This window comes from Sminthopsis crassicaudata, chromosome 6 (genome assembly GCF_048593235.1).
Source record: "Sminthopsis crassicaudata isolate SCR6 chromosome 6, ASM4859323v1, whole genome shotgun sequence".
In the NCBI taxonomy this organism is placed as follows: domain Eukaryota; kingdom Metazoa; phylum Chordata; class Mammalia; order Dasyuromorphia; family Dasyuridae; genus Sminthopsis; species Sminthopsis crassicaudata.
Window position 1 is genome coordinate 164,503,574 of NC_133622.1, and position 16,173 is coordinate 164,519,746.

Consider the following 16,173-nt stretch of genomic DNA (forward strand, 5'->3'; position numbering starts at 1 on the left):
TATTAACTAATTTGACAATCCTGAAGGGTAGGTACTATTGTGTGAGATAGTTGGTGTCTGAACCATAAGAGGTACTTAAGAAAATATTTGTTGAATTGAATTATATTATTATTTTTTTTTAAAGATGAAATTAAGTCTTAGAAAGATTGTGCACAAGGTCAGACTCAGAGTGGTTATCTGAAATAGCCTTTGAATCTAGGTCTTTTTGATTTAAGTTCAGAGCCTTATCCAGTAAAGAAAAGGGTTGCTTTAAGGTGGAAAATGAATGGAGAAAGGGGTTTGGATGTGAAAGACATTTTAGAAATAGAATTGAGAGGACATAGTCATAACAGTCCTGATGGAGCTTAGAATACAGTAGTAGAGTAATATGCTACCACCACAGATAAAAATATGTAATATTTCATGATACAAAGGTTATGTGAGGATCAAGAGGGTATGCTCCTTACTGATAGGGGAATAAAGGAAGGTTTCATTTAAAAAGTGTCATTTGATTTGGACTTTAAAGTATGAGCAACAATTCAAAATAAAAATGGAGAAAGAATAACATTTCAGGAACTGAGGTGAGAAAGCTTTAGGGCATTCATATAATTTGTAAGAAAGTGCTGAATTTTGAGATAAAGGAAATAAAAGGAAACGGATTTAGAGATGGAAGAAGTGACAGGGATGGATAGTCAGAGAAAGCTTCAGTATGGAAATGGGGATGACATAGGAAGAAAAGGTGTGGATAAATGTAAAGGACTGGCACTGTATTCCAAGCCAGTTAATAGCACAAATGAAGAGACAGAGATAGGAAGAGCATTGAATGAGAATAATATTAAATTTATTTTGACGCTTCAGTGATTTACTCAATATTTACCTTCCTACCAACAATGCACACAGAAACCTCTACCCATCTTCCTTGACTCCAAATCTTCCATGGAAAGAGGAGAAGGATGGGCTGTAACAATATGTGAAAAGTCTTTTCCTAGATCTAGATCAAGCAGTGTAGCTTGGGTACCAGTGATACACTTCAGTGCTTGACAAAATGCTCCAGTGATTAGCCTAGTGCCTGGCATGTTGTAGGTACTTAATAAATGTTAGCTGAATGATTGAAACTCAGGTTGTTGATTTGTTATCCCTAATGCTCACTGTATTATTGGCTCACTTTGTTTTTCCACTATATTTCTCTTCCATGAAATATCTTCTGTACCACTTTGTATTACTATCCTGTTGAAACCTATTTATGCCTATTATAAGTCTCTCTATGGCACTATGGGTGACTTGTAATTTTAATTCTTCAGTGGCTATGATGTTTTGTTTTGGAACTTGACTTGGAATTAGAAATGGAATCCTGCTTTGACAAACAATGGCGAATAGCTCTCACCATCTGCTCTGTCAAAGCTCTTCCTCAGCACTCACCACCAATCTAGGACCAATCACCTTCCTACATCCCCTCCCTTCCTTTAAACTTCAGGGGAAATAATTCATTCCACATTGGAGTGAGCCTTGGGGTAGGAATGATCTGACTGAGGTTTAGAGGGTAATTAAAAAAAACGAAACCGCCTGACCTGTCTATAAATAATTGGACCTAAGGATGCCATTGACCCTTGACTTGGGCATCAAGCAGAGTCAGTGGCTTACTTTCTGTTCAGCTGACTCTTGCCCTGATTTCTTAGGATACCATTTCTCAGGAATTAACTAAATCTTTGTAAAGGTTTAACAATCTATTTAGGTAGGTGGTACAGTGGGTATAGCACAGGGCCTGTAATCAGAAAGTCTCATCTCCCTGAATTCAAATATTGGACATTTACTAGATGAGTGACCCTGGGCAAGTCACTTAACTCTGCTTGCCTCAGTTTCCTCATCTGTAAAATGAGCTGGAGAAGGAAATGCAAAACAACTCCAATATTTTTGCCAAGAAATCCCCAAGTGGAGTTACAAAGAGTCATAGATGACTTAAATGATTGAGAAACAACTAACAGTCTACTTACTACCCTCTGGCTCTATTCAGTTGCTGGTGATTGAGTCATAGACTGCTTAGATTGAAACTCCCCTCCCTGGGTCCTACTCCCTACTTGATCATATTTATCTAGGAGAGGTCCATCTTTCAATGTCCTTATCCTACTCTATCTCACCCTCCTATTACATTCTCTAAAACACATCAAAGAACAAGTCTTAGGTCATTTACAATCACCTTTTATTAAAGTCATGCTGGATCTATTCATCTATCCAAAACCATTTACAGGGAGAGGATCTTTAGCTTTGTGTTGTCAAAAATTCTGAGAGGCAGAAAAAATTAAGTGGCTTATATACAATGAAAATTATCCTAGGAGGTTATTTCAGGTTAAGTTACAGTTCTATTACAGAAGATGCAAGTTGTTTCAAGGTTCCTCTGGCTGTTTACAGAACAAAACACAGTACATTATCTTTAGGTTTCCTAGCTGTATAATGTTAATTTCTGTAACATTTAGAACAAGAAGCTTTTGATTCCTAGATGAGTGAGTGAGCTAGCTGTTCTCCCTCCCCACTCTGCTATAAACAACATTTTAGCTGACAGACTTTGAAGCCATATGACTTTATTTTTGCAAACCTTTATTCTATTGTGGTCTTGCCTATCTTCCTCCTCCCCAAATTACTTTAGAAATTACTAGAGACAAAGTTTTTTTTTTTTTTTTATCCAATTTGCTACATATATGTTTCTTCCAACACCACCACCATCAGATGCAAAACTCTGAGGGAGGATTTAAATGTCTTAAATTTTGTTTTTATGTTCACTAGAGTCACCAAAAGAATATTTTTCTTATAAAGAAAAGTCTTTGTTTCAGGAAGATGCTTGCAGGTCCTTAGAAGCATTGCACAATTTCTTAACTGCATTTCACTCTTATTTTGTCTTCTCTTCTATCCCAATTCATTATACATATTTAACATCTGTACATCTTGTCTGGACCAGATGTACAAAATATATGATTTGCTGTGTGGCCATGCCCCAAAAGCTCAAATATGACAGCTGATTAAGTCTCAAATATATGGGACTGACACCAAGATGATTTGATTGATTTATCAACACTGATGTTGTTCAGTCATTTCAGTCATGTCTGATCCTTCCTGGCCTCATTTGAGGTTTTCTTGGCAAAAATACTGGCATTGTTTACCATTTCCTTATCTAGTAGATCCATTTTGTTAGGTAATCAGAGGAAAGTGACTTACCTGGGGTCACATAGCTAGGATGTGTCTGATGCTGGATTTGAACTGAGATCTTCTTGATTCCAGATCAAGTGCTCTGTCCCAAGGGAAAATAAGCTCCATTGAGAAAACCATACTTTCTGTTACCTTGCAAACATTGGTCATAAAGCTTGCTCAATCTCTTTGCAGACAGGAAGTAACTATTTTCTGCTTTTTTCCCATTCTTTTTTTTCAGGGTGAAATGGAGGTGGATTAGAAGATAGGGGAACTAAGGTCATTGATCACTTCTTTTCAGAGCTTCACAAGTTTATACCTATGGTCTAAGATGAGAGTTTCTAAGATGGTTTAATAGCTTGGGAAGTAAATAAGAGACATGGGTGTATTCTAAGAGTCTATGGACAATATCATTCTAGAACCCCTGCCTCCTAATTAGAGGAGAGAAATGGCGTAAGTACTTTTATCCCATAAAATAACCTTCAAGTCAGCCATTCAATCAATCATTTTATAATCTTATTTCTTAAAGGGACAAAATATACTTTCTTTTTTTCTGAATGCTAGCAGTCAGATGGATTATTGACAGAATAATAGCATAGTATAATGGATGGAGAAGATCCTTTAGACAGGAATTAATCAATTAATAGATACTTATTAAGACCCTATTATGTTTCAGGCACTATGCTAATCATTGGTGATGCCAGTCTAAAGATTAAAACAACCTCTACTCACATTCTAATGGAACAAGCAAGGGCTTACAAAAATATGAACAGTACCCTTTGGCCTCTGTTCTCTGAACCTAGCAAAGGAAGCTCCATCCAGAAATTCAACATATCTATTTTCAAGATCCAGGCCAGAGAGATCTTTGACTCTCATGTACACCCCACTGTTGGAAGTTGATCTCTACAATGAAAAGATTTCTTTCAAGTTGCTGTGTCCAGTGGCACTTCTCTCAGCATTCATGAAGCCCTGGAGCTTCACGTCAGTGATAAGACCCACTAAATAGGGAAAGGGGTCTCAAAAGTACTTGAGCACATCAATAAATCTGTTATCCCAATCTTGATGTGGAGCAGGAGAAGATTGATAAGTTGATGATAGAGATGTCCAGCTCTGACCATAAATCTAAATTTGGTGCAACTGCCGTATTGGGAGTATTTTTAGCTATTTGTATGGCTGGAGCTGCTGAGAAAGGTGTCTCCCTGTACTGCCACATTGCTGACCTTTCAGGTTATGATGAAATCATCCTGTCAGTTCCAGCATAATTAATGCTGGCTCCCATGGTGGTAACAAGCTGATCATGCAGAAGTTCATGATTTTCTTTATTGGAGCGGCAATCTGCAAGGAGGCCTTACACATTGGAACTGAAGTCCACCATAATCTGAAGAATGTGATTAAGTAGAAATATGGGCAGGATGATACTAATGTAGGGCATGAGGATAACTTTGCTCCTGACATCCTAGAAAACAAAGAAACTCTGGAGCTGCTAAAATGTATACTGATAAGATTGTAATTGGCATGGATGTTACTGCCTCAGAGTTCTTCTGATCTGGGAAATATGACTTGGACTTCAGATCTGCTGATGATCCATCTCTCCTTCTGAGCTTAAGGACCTTTCATCAAGGACTATCCAGGGGAGATCCCTTTGACCAGGATGACTGAGAAGCTTAGAAGAAACTCACTACCATTGCGGGTAACCAGGTAGTAGGGGATGATCTCACAACTACTAGTTCCAAGTGCATTGAAAAGGCTGTGAATGAGAAAGCCTGCAACTGATTTCTACTGAAAGTGAACCAGATTGGCTCCTTGAATGAATCCCTTCAAGAGTGCAAGCTGCCCAGTCCAATGGGTGAGGAGTAATGGTTTCCCAATGTCCCTAAGATTCTGAAGATATCTTCAATTGCAGACCTGCACTGGGCAGATCAAGACTGGTGCCTTCTGCTCTGAGCATCTGGTCAGTACAACCAGCTTCTTAGAATTTAGAAAGAGCTGGGCAGGAAAGCTAAATTTGCCAGAAGGAACTTCAGAAACCCTAGGGCCAAATAAACTCCTTGGCCAGGAGGCCTCCAAGCTAAGAGCAGATGGGCACCAGTCACTTCTGATGAAGTTTGCTCCTTTCCTAAGGATGGGCAGCACCAATTATTAGACCAGTTTTGTTCTGGGGGCAGGGATCTCTGTTATTTAACTTCCCTCTCCCCTTCATCTTTCTGTGATGTTCTCTTAGAATTGTCTTATCAGAAACTGAAATCCACATTTGATTATCTACATCTGATGCTCTGCTGGAAGACCTTATTGTTTTGTGATTGGTCTAGAATGACCTCTTCTCATCCCCACCCTCGGTGTAAATGTGTGGAGCCATATTTTTGTGATGCAACTCTGACAAACCCAAAGGCCAGATCTTTAATGGCTTCTATGTGCATCTTTGCCGAGAAAACCCCAAAGAGGACACAACTGAAAATGACTGAAACAATTGAACAAAAATACATACAAATATCAACAAAATAATAATGTAGTTTGAGAGGAAGAACACAATGGTTAAAGGGGAAGGGATCAGAAAAGGTTTCATGCAGAAAATGATCCCTAAGTTTCATCTTAAAGGAAGAGGTCTAAAAGGTGGAAGTAAAGAGATTTCCTGGGCAGCATCAGCCTTGGGAATTTCTTCAAGAGTAATCCCAAATTATGGAAATACACTCAAAGGGTTATCAAACTGTGCATATTCTTTGATCCAGCAATGTCTTTACTGGGTCACAAAAAGGGAAAAGGACTCACATGTGCAAAAATGTTTGTAGCAGTTCTTTTTGTAATGGCAAGGAACTGGAAACTGAGTGGATGCTCATCGTTGGAGAATGGCTGAATAAGTTATGGTATAGGAATGTAATATAATATTATTATTCTATAAAAAACAATCAGCAGGATGATTTCAGAGAGATCTGGAGAAACTTACATGAACTAATATTAAGTGATTATACACAACATTATACACAACAAGATTATGTGATGATCAACTGTGATTATGTGTTGGCTCTTTTCAATAATGTGGTGTTTCAAGGCAATTCCAATAGACTTGTGATGAAAAGTGTCAGTCACATCCAGCAAGAGAACTATGGAGACTAAATGTGGATCAAAGTATAGTATTCTCACTTTTTGTTGTTGTTTGCTTGCTTGTTTTCTTTCTCATGTTTTTTTTTTTTTTCATTTTTCCTGTGCAACATGATGAATGTGGAAATATGTTAAGAAGAATTGCACATGCTTAACCTAAAAAAAGAATTAAAGAATTCATGGACCTGACTGACATAAAAGAAAAAAAAAATGAAGTTCTTTGAGCACCATATCTTTTGGAGAGAGTTGAAGAATAACTATGTGTTGATTAGCTTGGAAGTTGAGGAGGGAACTAAAATTATGTCACCAAACTGCATTTCATGTTTATCTTTAAAAAAAAAAACCTGTGGTTTTATAGGTACAAGGAACTCTTGTTTGGCAAACTCCCTCTATAAGGACTACAACTTGTGAGAGTTTGTATTTTTTATGATGTGTCTCCTATATAAAAAATTTAATAAAATATATGGAGTTTCTAAATAAGGGGAAATGTACATATTTTTGACATCCAATAAATATTTGCTGATTGATTAAGAAATCTGTTTTGCTAGTGGCAAAACTTCTTTAAGTTCTGATATTTGATGTTATTTGCACAAAACTAGATGCATCAAATAATCAATCAACAAGCATTTCAATGTCTACTAATATTAAACCTATTTTAAATTAAAATTTCAATGACAGAAACATTTATTATGTGGTCAGTTGAGATGAATGCCTGGATCATACCTCAGATTAGGGAGGCTAAAACTTTTTAATAACTTAAAAGGTTAAAGTTATTAGAATAATTTTATACCAATAACTAGTGCTACAAAGTTTGCAAAGAAGTTTACAAATACTATCTCATTTGATCATCACAACAATTCTGGGAGATAAGTTCTATTATTATCCTCATTTACAGATGAGGGAACTAATGCAGAAAATGGTTAATTACTTTCAAGGATCACACTTCTTTTTTATTAATTATAGTTTTTATTTACAAGACATATGCATGGGTAATTTTACAGCATTGACAATTGCAAAACCTTTTGTTCCAATTTTTCCCCTCCTTCCCCCCCAGATAGCAGATTGACCAATACATGTTAAATATGTTAAAATATAAATTAAATACTATATATATATATGTATGTATATATATATATATATATATATATATATATATATATATATATATATATATATACACATGTCCAAACAGTTGTTTTGCTGTACAAAAAGAATCGGACTTTGAAATAGTGTACAATTAGCCTGTGAAGGAAATCAAAAATGCAGGGGGACAAAAATAAAGGGATTGGGAATTCTATGTAGTGGTTCATAGTCAACTCCCAGAGTTCTTTCGCTGTGTGTAGCTGGTTCAGTTCATTACTGCTCTATTGGAAGTGATTTGGTTCATCTCATTGTTGAAGAGGGCCACGTCCATCAGAATTAAGGATCACACTTCTAAAACATGTCTGAGGGTAGTTTGAATTTATATCTTCCTAATTCCTAGTTCAGTGCTCAACCCAGTGCATCATATGGCTGCCTGTTTTTAATAGAACTTCCAAGCTAGCAAGTTTTAATGAGTCATTTAATTTTATATTACATGATTAATACATGATGTATTCCATACATGTGGTAGAAAATAATCTTTAAAAAATATAGTGACTATAGCTACTTATTTCAAGGTAAATTATATTATTTTCTTTTTTAATTCAATTTTATTTTCAGTTTTGAATTTCTAAATGATTGTATACACAAATCAGGATCATAAGGAACAACCACAATTTTTAGAAGTCTGTTAAACATTAAGAAAGGCAAACTCCTTTCTGCTGGAGGTTTGTGGTGGATAGTATTGATTCTTGGGTTATATTATTGTGTAGGTGGCATGCTGGGAAGGATTCTTTGGTATTCCATTGGTGGAATATGATTGGCTCTCTTTAGCTTAGCCCATCCCACCTGGCTTTCAGAAACTTTTCAAAGCCAAGTTTTCCTAAAGCATTCCAGGTTTGCACAAATTACAAGCTGAGACGAGCCTGCTGAGATGAGCAAGAAACGAATCTAAAAGGTCTCTGTTTTAAGATGTTTCTCATTCTACTATCATAGGATGGGAAATTTTCAGGTAATATGTAGTCAGTCAGTGAGAACTTGTTTACTATATGGCAAGTATTGTACTAAATGTTAGAGATACACGGAAAGACAAAAGACAGTGTCTTTCCTCCTACAAGCTCACAGTTGAATGGGGAAATGAGGGTTAGGGTTGCATTGTAAGGAATGAAACATGGATAGAACCCATTTGGCACAGGGGTGGGGAATAGGGTAGAACTTGTCCAGCATCTTTGTTACAAATGAGCTTAGCCAGTTTCAGCAGAAATGGCTCACTGTTTCCCTGCTACACTCTTATTGAATCATGTTGTTCAGTCATTCAGTTGTGTCGACTCTTCAATACTCCATGGACCACGATATACCAATATTATTCATAGGGTTTTTTGTCTTTTGAGGCTCTCTTCTGGGTGCTCTTCTTTCTCTATACTGTTTTTATGAGTTTTTTCATCACCTTCAATGGTTCAATGATTATATCCATGCAAGTGATTCTCAGATCCAGTTTTAATCACACTGCTGACCTTTAGCCTCCTAATACCAATTTTCTATTAAACATGTCAAATTGGATGTCCCATAACCATCTCAAACTCAACATATCAACACAGAACTCATTGTTTTTCTCCCTAAAACTCTTCCCTCTTCCAAACTTATGCAGGAAATTCTGTTATGACATTTGTTTTGAAAATTGAATTTGTTCCAATATGATTGATATAATAGGAAACAGCTTGAGCATGAATATGAATTTTGTTTTTACTTAAACGTGATTTTTGCCATTGAAGAAAGCTATGCCATGGTGGTAGGACATGGAACAGTCAGGTTACCACTCTGGAAATGTTGGGGGAAAGGGTATCCAACCTGTGGTATGGCCTGTGAGAAGAGGAAACCTTTGGTTCTAACAGGAAGAAAGGACTTTGGTCATCTTCTTTAACTTAGGATTTGGTAAGAACTAATGGGGTATGTATGTGTGATCAGAACTACTAGAAGGAGTATAATACCAGGAAAGTAAGAGATGAGGACTTGGAGAGGCAGGGATAGAAGGAAAGAAAGGACAATAGACTCTCAAAGTGTTCTCGCCCTAGGACAGACAACAATGATAAAACTCCTTTAATTACAACTATCCCCAAACCACCTGTTTAGGGAAAAGTCAGGCCAGGGAGGAATATAGTAAACTTCATTGTAGAGTGAGAGAGTGGTATTCCCTTGGGGCATCTCAGGGGAAAACTATATCAAAGATCTTCTATTTGTTATAAGGAGAAGCTAATATAACCCTTGAGGATCATTGGCTGACACCACTGGTGACCTGGATCTCACAGTGGAGGTTTCTTGAATTTCAACCGCAATGTTTTCCCCTGAGACTAAATTTGATTTGTGCCTCAAGTTTCTTTTCCTTTGGTTTTTATTACCTGATTTTATATAACATTGATTTATAACACACATACCCATCTTTCACTCACCCCATAAATTCAGTCGATTGTCAAATATTGCCATTTCTACTTTTACAACATCTTTTGTATATATACCCTTATCTCCACTAACATAGCCACCAACCTGATGCTTATGGAGACTAGAAAAACATGGTAATGGTAGGGTACCAGAAGAGGAGTCATTCACTTAGCAAAAAGAAAAAAAGTCTCTAATTGCTGGAACTCTATCTTCCCAGAAATCAGCAGGAGTCAGGATCACTAAACGCCTTTATTCTAGATCTTTACCTTCCCCTCCAATGCCAGGTCACAAGTGCGAGTGAGCATGAGTTCCACCACCCAAGTTTCTCTTACTCCTCCCACACACGTCACTTCCCCCTCTTTGTCCCACCAATCAAGTCAGCACAGAACAGCTGAGGAGGGTCAACCTTCAAACAAGTTAATAGGAAACCGTCCAATTGGCAATTAGTCTCACGTGCTTCATTATCCAAGTGCATTGCTCAGTACTAGCCCTTTACATCTAATGACCCAGACTCTAGGGCAAACACCTAGAGAAAATCTTGTAAGAGAAGGAATAACAGATAAAAATCTAGTTACACAGGGAGACGCTGTAGATCGAGGGTCCAGAAGTTACAAATGTCTGGTGCAAGAAAACCAATAGAACAATGGAAGAAAAGAACTAATGCAGTCTCTGCTTCACTCTTGACTGGAATGGACCAGTCAAGAGGGGGATAACATTGTTATAGTAGAAAATAAATTCTTGTAAACAAATCTAGGGAGATTAGGTAGAGCCAGGGATAGAGATTACTTAGCCCTTAAAGATGGTTCATGTATCATGGTCCATGAAGGTTCTCCCTTAAGGGTTCATTTGCCCACCTCACACTGCCAACCAGAGATTGGGTCCTCAAATCAAGTTTTCAAGCGCTATCTCTAAATGTGGTTATCTTCTTGAATTGTGAGCCTCCACTAGTATGTTTCACCTGAATCATCCTAGACTCAATTTTACTTTAAAAAAAAAATAGAAATAATGCTGACATTGGAGCCATGGCCCCTGTAGTCATATCACAACAATGACTTTTTATTTGTCTTACTGGAGGCTGGTTCAGATCCTCAGTTTCTTCTTCCCACCCCTCATCTCAGCTGTGCTGTTTTCTCTCTGCAAAGATTCAAACCTTTTGTGTTTGCATTAATCATAGAGACAAAAAATTCGCAATGACTAGTTCTTTTATATATTGGAGAAGTAAAGTAAGGACAGTGAGCAATGAAGGGAATAGTTCATTTGGATAGAAAGAGGCAGGACCATCTCTGTATTTTAATTATTTCCCCTCAAGGAAAATATGAAGAAACAAAAACTAAGAAGGATTGAAGAACTAATAGGAGCTATTTCCTTAAAGTGCTTGAATTGCCTCACCAACTAATTTTCTCAACTTTTACAAGTCATTTTAGCATATCTTTATTTTATTTAGTTACAACAATAGCAACAGCAGCATCATCTTCTCAGAAAGGAGTAGGGAAACAGACATCCAGAGATTAAGTGAGCTCACTGTCCTGGCTTCAGGAGATTAAAGACTCCTTATTCTGGCTCTTCATTCCCACAATTCTTTGCAAGTAAAGCTCCAAACCCTCAGATTTTAAAAAAATGACCAATCTTTGTGATATCATGAGAGAGACAGAAAGACAGAGACAAAGAGAGACAGAGAAAGAGAGAGAGAGAGAAGAGGGAAGGAGAGGGAGGGAGAAGGAGAGAAAGAGGGAGAAGGGAGAGGGAGAAACCATCCCTTCCATCCATGAAAGTTAGGCTAATTTTTCCTTTAAAGTTATTGGAGACCATTACTGAGACATGATTGTCTAAGAGGGCTTATATTGTCAGCATCAGTTCCTAATCAATTGACTACAAAACACCCACGAAGAACTCAGGTATTCTCTAATGCTTGACGACTGGAAAATGTTGGACAGCTCAGACAAGGGAGCTTTGGTCAGCTGAATCAATCTGAGGTTTCTTCAATATCTATCTTTGTTGGATAGCTTTCTTCTGCAATGGCTAAATAAATTTCCTTTTGTTGATTGTTAAATGAACTACAAATACATGATTTCATTCCTGTATTGAATCTAAATTACCAGGGGACTGACCTGAATCAGGTCCTGTCTAAAGCAAAATGCAACAGAGATGCTGCAGGAGAAATGAGAATAAAAGATACCATTAGGTACAGACAAGATTATAAGGAAAACAATAAAATGGGAAAACACTTTTGCATTTAAGGGTTCTGATAAAAGATTCATAATAAAATTTTAAAGTATATACCAAAAAAAGATACTATTAGGGTGATGTAGAATAGGAAGAGAAGAAGGGATGTTTGCATGATGAAAATGAAGGATGACAGGTGGATCTTCTCTCACATTCTTCATTACACTGGTCCTGGAGGGATCACTTTAGTAAGACTTGTAATACTTCTTGCTTCCCACAGTCACTTCAAGAGTCTTCCATTATCTCCATGACTGAGCATTATTTTTTCCTCTGAAGTTCATGCAATAAATTTTTTATACAATTCAAATTGTGATGGTAGTAGTATACTGACCTCCAGGTCTTTGTCCTGCTTTCTGAAGGAATTAAACACCTGCTTCACCATCTCCTTCTTATCCCCAATTTTAACTTTTATCATGGAGGTTTTTAGTATCCACTTTAAAAACTGCCTCAAACTCTCCATTCCTCAGACTCCTTAAATCCTATAGCCCACTACTTCAAACCACCTCAGTCAAACACAGGGATGATCACACATTTAGTGTTATCCTTATTAACAAGTTTTTCTTCACCTCTAATTAGAAACTTTAACATGATCCTAGTTCCACTTCTCCCTATGCCTTACCTCTACTAAACCTGTTCTTTACTCTCATTGAAACAGTTAATCCCTTCATTTTTCAACACTATCTCAGGTTATTGCCCCTACTTTGAGTTCATTTACCTTCCCTTTGACCCTACTTTTAGCTATCTAAACTGCTATTAAATGCCTTGTTCTATCACCACTTCTTTCCTTCCCAACCTCAGCCCATTCTCTGCCTCCTCTGCTTCTGCTCACAAGCAGCTGAATGCAACTAGATATCCCACAACAATTATATAAATACAGTTATATATATAATTTATATATAGATATGCATATATATAATATATGTATATATATAATATACATACATATAATTCAGAGATAATTCCCTATCTCACATGTTCCCTATCCCCATCAGAGCTATTCCAAATCTTGCCTTCCCTCCACAAGTCCCTCATATCTCTTCCCCCTTTTCACCTGAGGACCTCAGCTCTGACTTAAATGAATCAAAGCTATTCAGGACGAGCTCCCTCTTTCCCTTTTTATTCATTCCTTTGAAAACACCTTTCATTATCTTTCTTTCCCTTAGCAAAGAGGTGGCTCTTCTTGCTCAGGTCAACTATAACTGAACTTGATCCTATCCCTTCTTTCATATATTTTCAACTATCCCAGGTTTCTCTTCAATCTTCAGCCTTTTTTCAATCCAATGACTCTTTTCCTACTGACATTAAATATTGCCTAATCTACTCCCCCATCCCTAAAAATAGCTTTACAATACTCTGACATTCCAATGTGCATTTTCCTTTAAATTGAAATCCTACACATTCTCCCTTTCTTAGCCAAATTCCTTGGAAAAGCTGGGCATGCTCAATATCTCCACTTCACCCCCCCTCTTTATTCATTCTTCAACTCTTTGAAATATAGCTTCTTATCTCATTCCTTAATTGAAATCACTTCCTAGAAATAAACCAATGATCTATTGCCAAATCCAATGTTATATTTTCTCAGTTTTCCTAACTGTATCTTACAGTTGACACTGTTGACTCTTGTCCTAGAAACTGTTTCCTCTTTCCTGATACAACTCATTCCTGCTTCTCTTTCAGCCTGTTTTTGTCTTCTCAACCTCCCTCTCCTTTGTTAGCTTTATCATCTATAACTATAACTCCTAACTATGAATTGATCTTTCCTTGTTCCTATAACTAACTGCTAGAGATTTTCCCTCTGAGGTTACCTTCCATTTTACTCTTTATACACCTCACATGTATCTGTATTGCCATATGAGAATAGGAATTTGTTTTGCTTTCCCTTTATCTTCCTAACTCAATGCTCGGCACATGGAAAACACTATTTTTTTCCCTGATGGATCAATTTAGTGAGTTTTGTGGAAGCAGGAGAAAACTTAGAGAGATCAAAAAGTCTTGCAGATAGACTAAGTGTTGCTAACATGAAGAACACTGGAAAAAATATTTTCATTGCTTATGCATGGAAAGCACCCAAACCAATTTGCAATACTTGTTTCTAGGATGTTTTAATCATAACTCAGTCTTCCATGTCTCACTTCCTAACTATGAACTTCCCTCTCCCAATATTGTACTATACTTCCAATTATATTTCAACTCTCTAGCATTGACATTTTCCCCTCCTCTCTTAGACATGGTTGCAAAGTATAAAGTCATATTTCACGTTGGGGAGAACATAAGCAATTAATAATTAATGTCTTAAATATCCCATTATGTACACAAATTTTAAAAAGTTTTAGATAAAACAGAAAAATGCAGAGGACTAAATTAATTTAATCCCAACCTCATAACTCAATACATAATGAAGGCCATTTCCTCATGTTCAGTTGATATTTATGTAACATATAATTATATAAGATTATATAGAATATAATCATGGAAGACAGGGCTTCAACATGTTAATAAAGTATCAATATGCATCATGCTTCCATTAGAAGATTAAACACTTCTCTGTGGTTAATGATAGAGAGAATGCATGAACAATGATTGACTGTGTCTATGGGTGCCCCTTGAAACATGAATTGGTGAGTTTAAGGAAGTCTAGACTTTAAGTTATTGAATATGAATTTTGTGCCTATATCAGAGGGTAAATGTGAGAGGACAGAGAAAATTAGTTTCTCTTAGCTAAGGTAAGAGCTATTCTCCTAGGAAATACTCTACCCATCTAGATCTAGCAGTTGCAGACTTAGTTCAAGAGTTTTAAGTATCTCTGAGGGATCAGAGACACATATACTTCAGATATAGTTAGAGAGAATTAGTCAGTGAAGGGAGAAGCAAGTTCAAGGAATATGACATTTGGCAGCAAAGGAGACATCTATGGTCCCTAGAGAATTCCAGGCCTGGCACTTGAGTCTGTATCTTCTTTGGAGGCTGTTTGTTTTTGTAGGAGTGTGGAGACCAGGGTTTTTAATAATAATAATAATAATAACAATAATATTTAGTAATTTAATAATAACAAAGTCATTGTTTATATTATCTATCATACCAATTATACCATATTTATTATACCAATATCATATATTATAGCAATACCATTAAACCAATATATTATATTGTACCCTCTAAGTAAATGTTTTTGCTAAAAGCTAATCATCTATTTTGACTGACTGTTGAAGGGGAAATAACAATGGGGAATTGTTGTTTGTACATTTCTGAAGGCACCATGGGATGATATCTTGATTTGTGTGTGAATTGGATTTAAGTGAGACAAAGCTGTGCAAATCTCTTATTCTCCCTATTATTGAAGTTCAGTAGTAAGACTGGTAATGGCCCAGGATGCAGTGGTTGAGCTTGACATCTTCAATGTCAACTTTTAAGCACTGTACAATGCCTGCTTTAACCAACTTCATGGCTAGTGCAACAAATTATTCTCATCTGTTCATTCTCCTGGGGAAAGTCTTCACAGGCTTGGAGGAGACATCCTCCTGTCTCACTAACAGGTATAAACAAAGATTAGTTACTCTCAATCTGGTTTAGCCCTTTGCTGAGATGATTTCCCTGAGGTGTGGTGACTGTAAGTGCTATAGATTCTTTGAGTTACAGGTGAGCGGTGAGTGAATCAGGTGGGCACCAAAGTTGGATTAGCACCTCTGAAAAGGCATCAGCAGCCCTCACACCAGAAGTGCTAGTCTTCCTGAACACCCCATACCTCCTGGTACCAGGGTATCCTTAAAATCCAAGGTAGCATCCACCTTTTTTAGAACCAACTACTACTGCAAGTTGGAGAAGTAGCCCAAAGATGTGAAACACTAAGGTTAGAATGGAAACTTTCTCTTCTGCCCTGTAGATCTTTGGCATAGGCAAAGGGGATGTCTGAATGCATCAATCTCTCCTACTAAGCCTTTAAATAATTAACTATAGTTGTCACCAATCATTATTTATTCAATAAAGTTGTTTTCTTCTGACAATCTGAGAGACATTATGGTTCTTAGTTTATAAAGGGATTATCAGGTTTACTATCTTGTTAATGATTTAATAGCTCATTATTAGTTACTACATAAACTGAGGTAAGAGAATGGGGCAAATTCTTCCTTTACATTTAGATGAGGAGAATGAATAGGACAAAGATGGTATATGATTTGTCCAAAG

The 16,173-nt window shown here is 36.9% G+C and overlaps 1 pseudogene; it reads left to right on the top strand.

Annotated features, from left to right (window-relative positions):
• The first annotated feature begins 4,247 nt into the window (after nt 1-4,247).
• On the top strand, nt 4,248-5,199 carry LOC141547161 (alpha-enolase pseudogene; annotated as a pseudogene).
• Nucleotides 5,200-16,173: the final 10,974 nt, after the last annotated feature.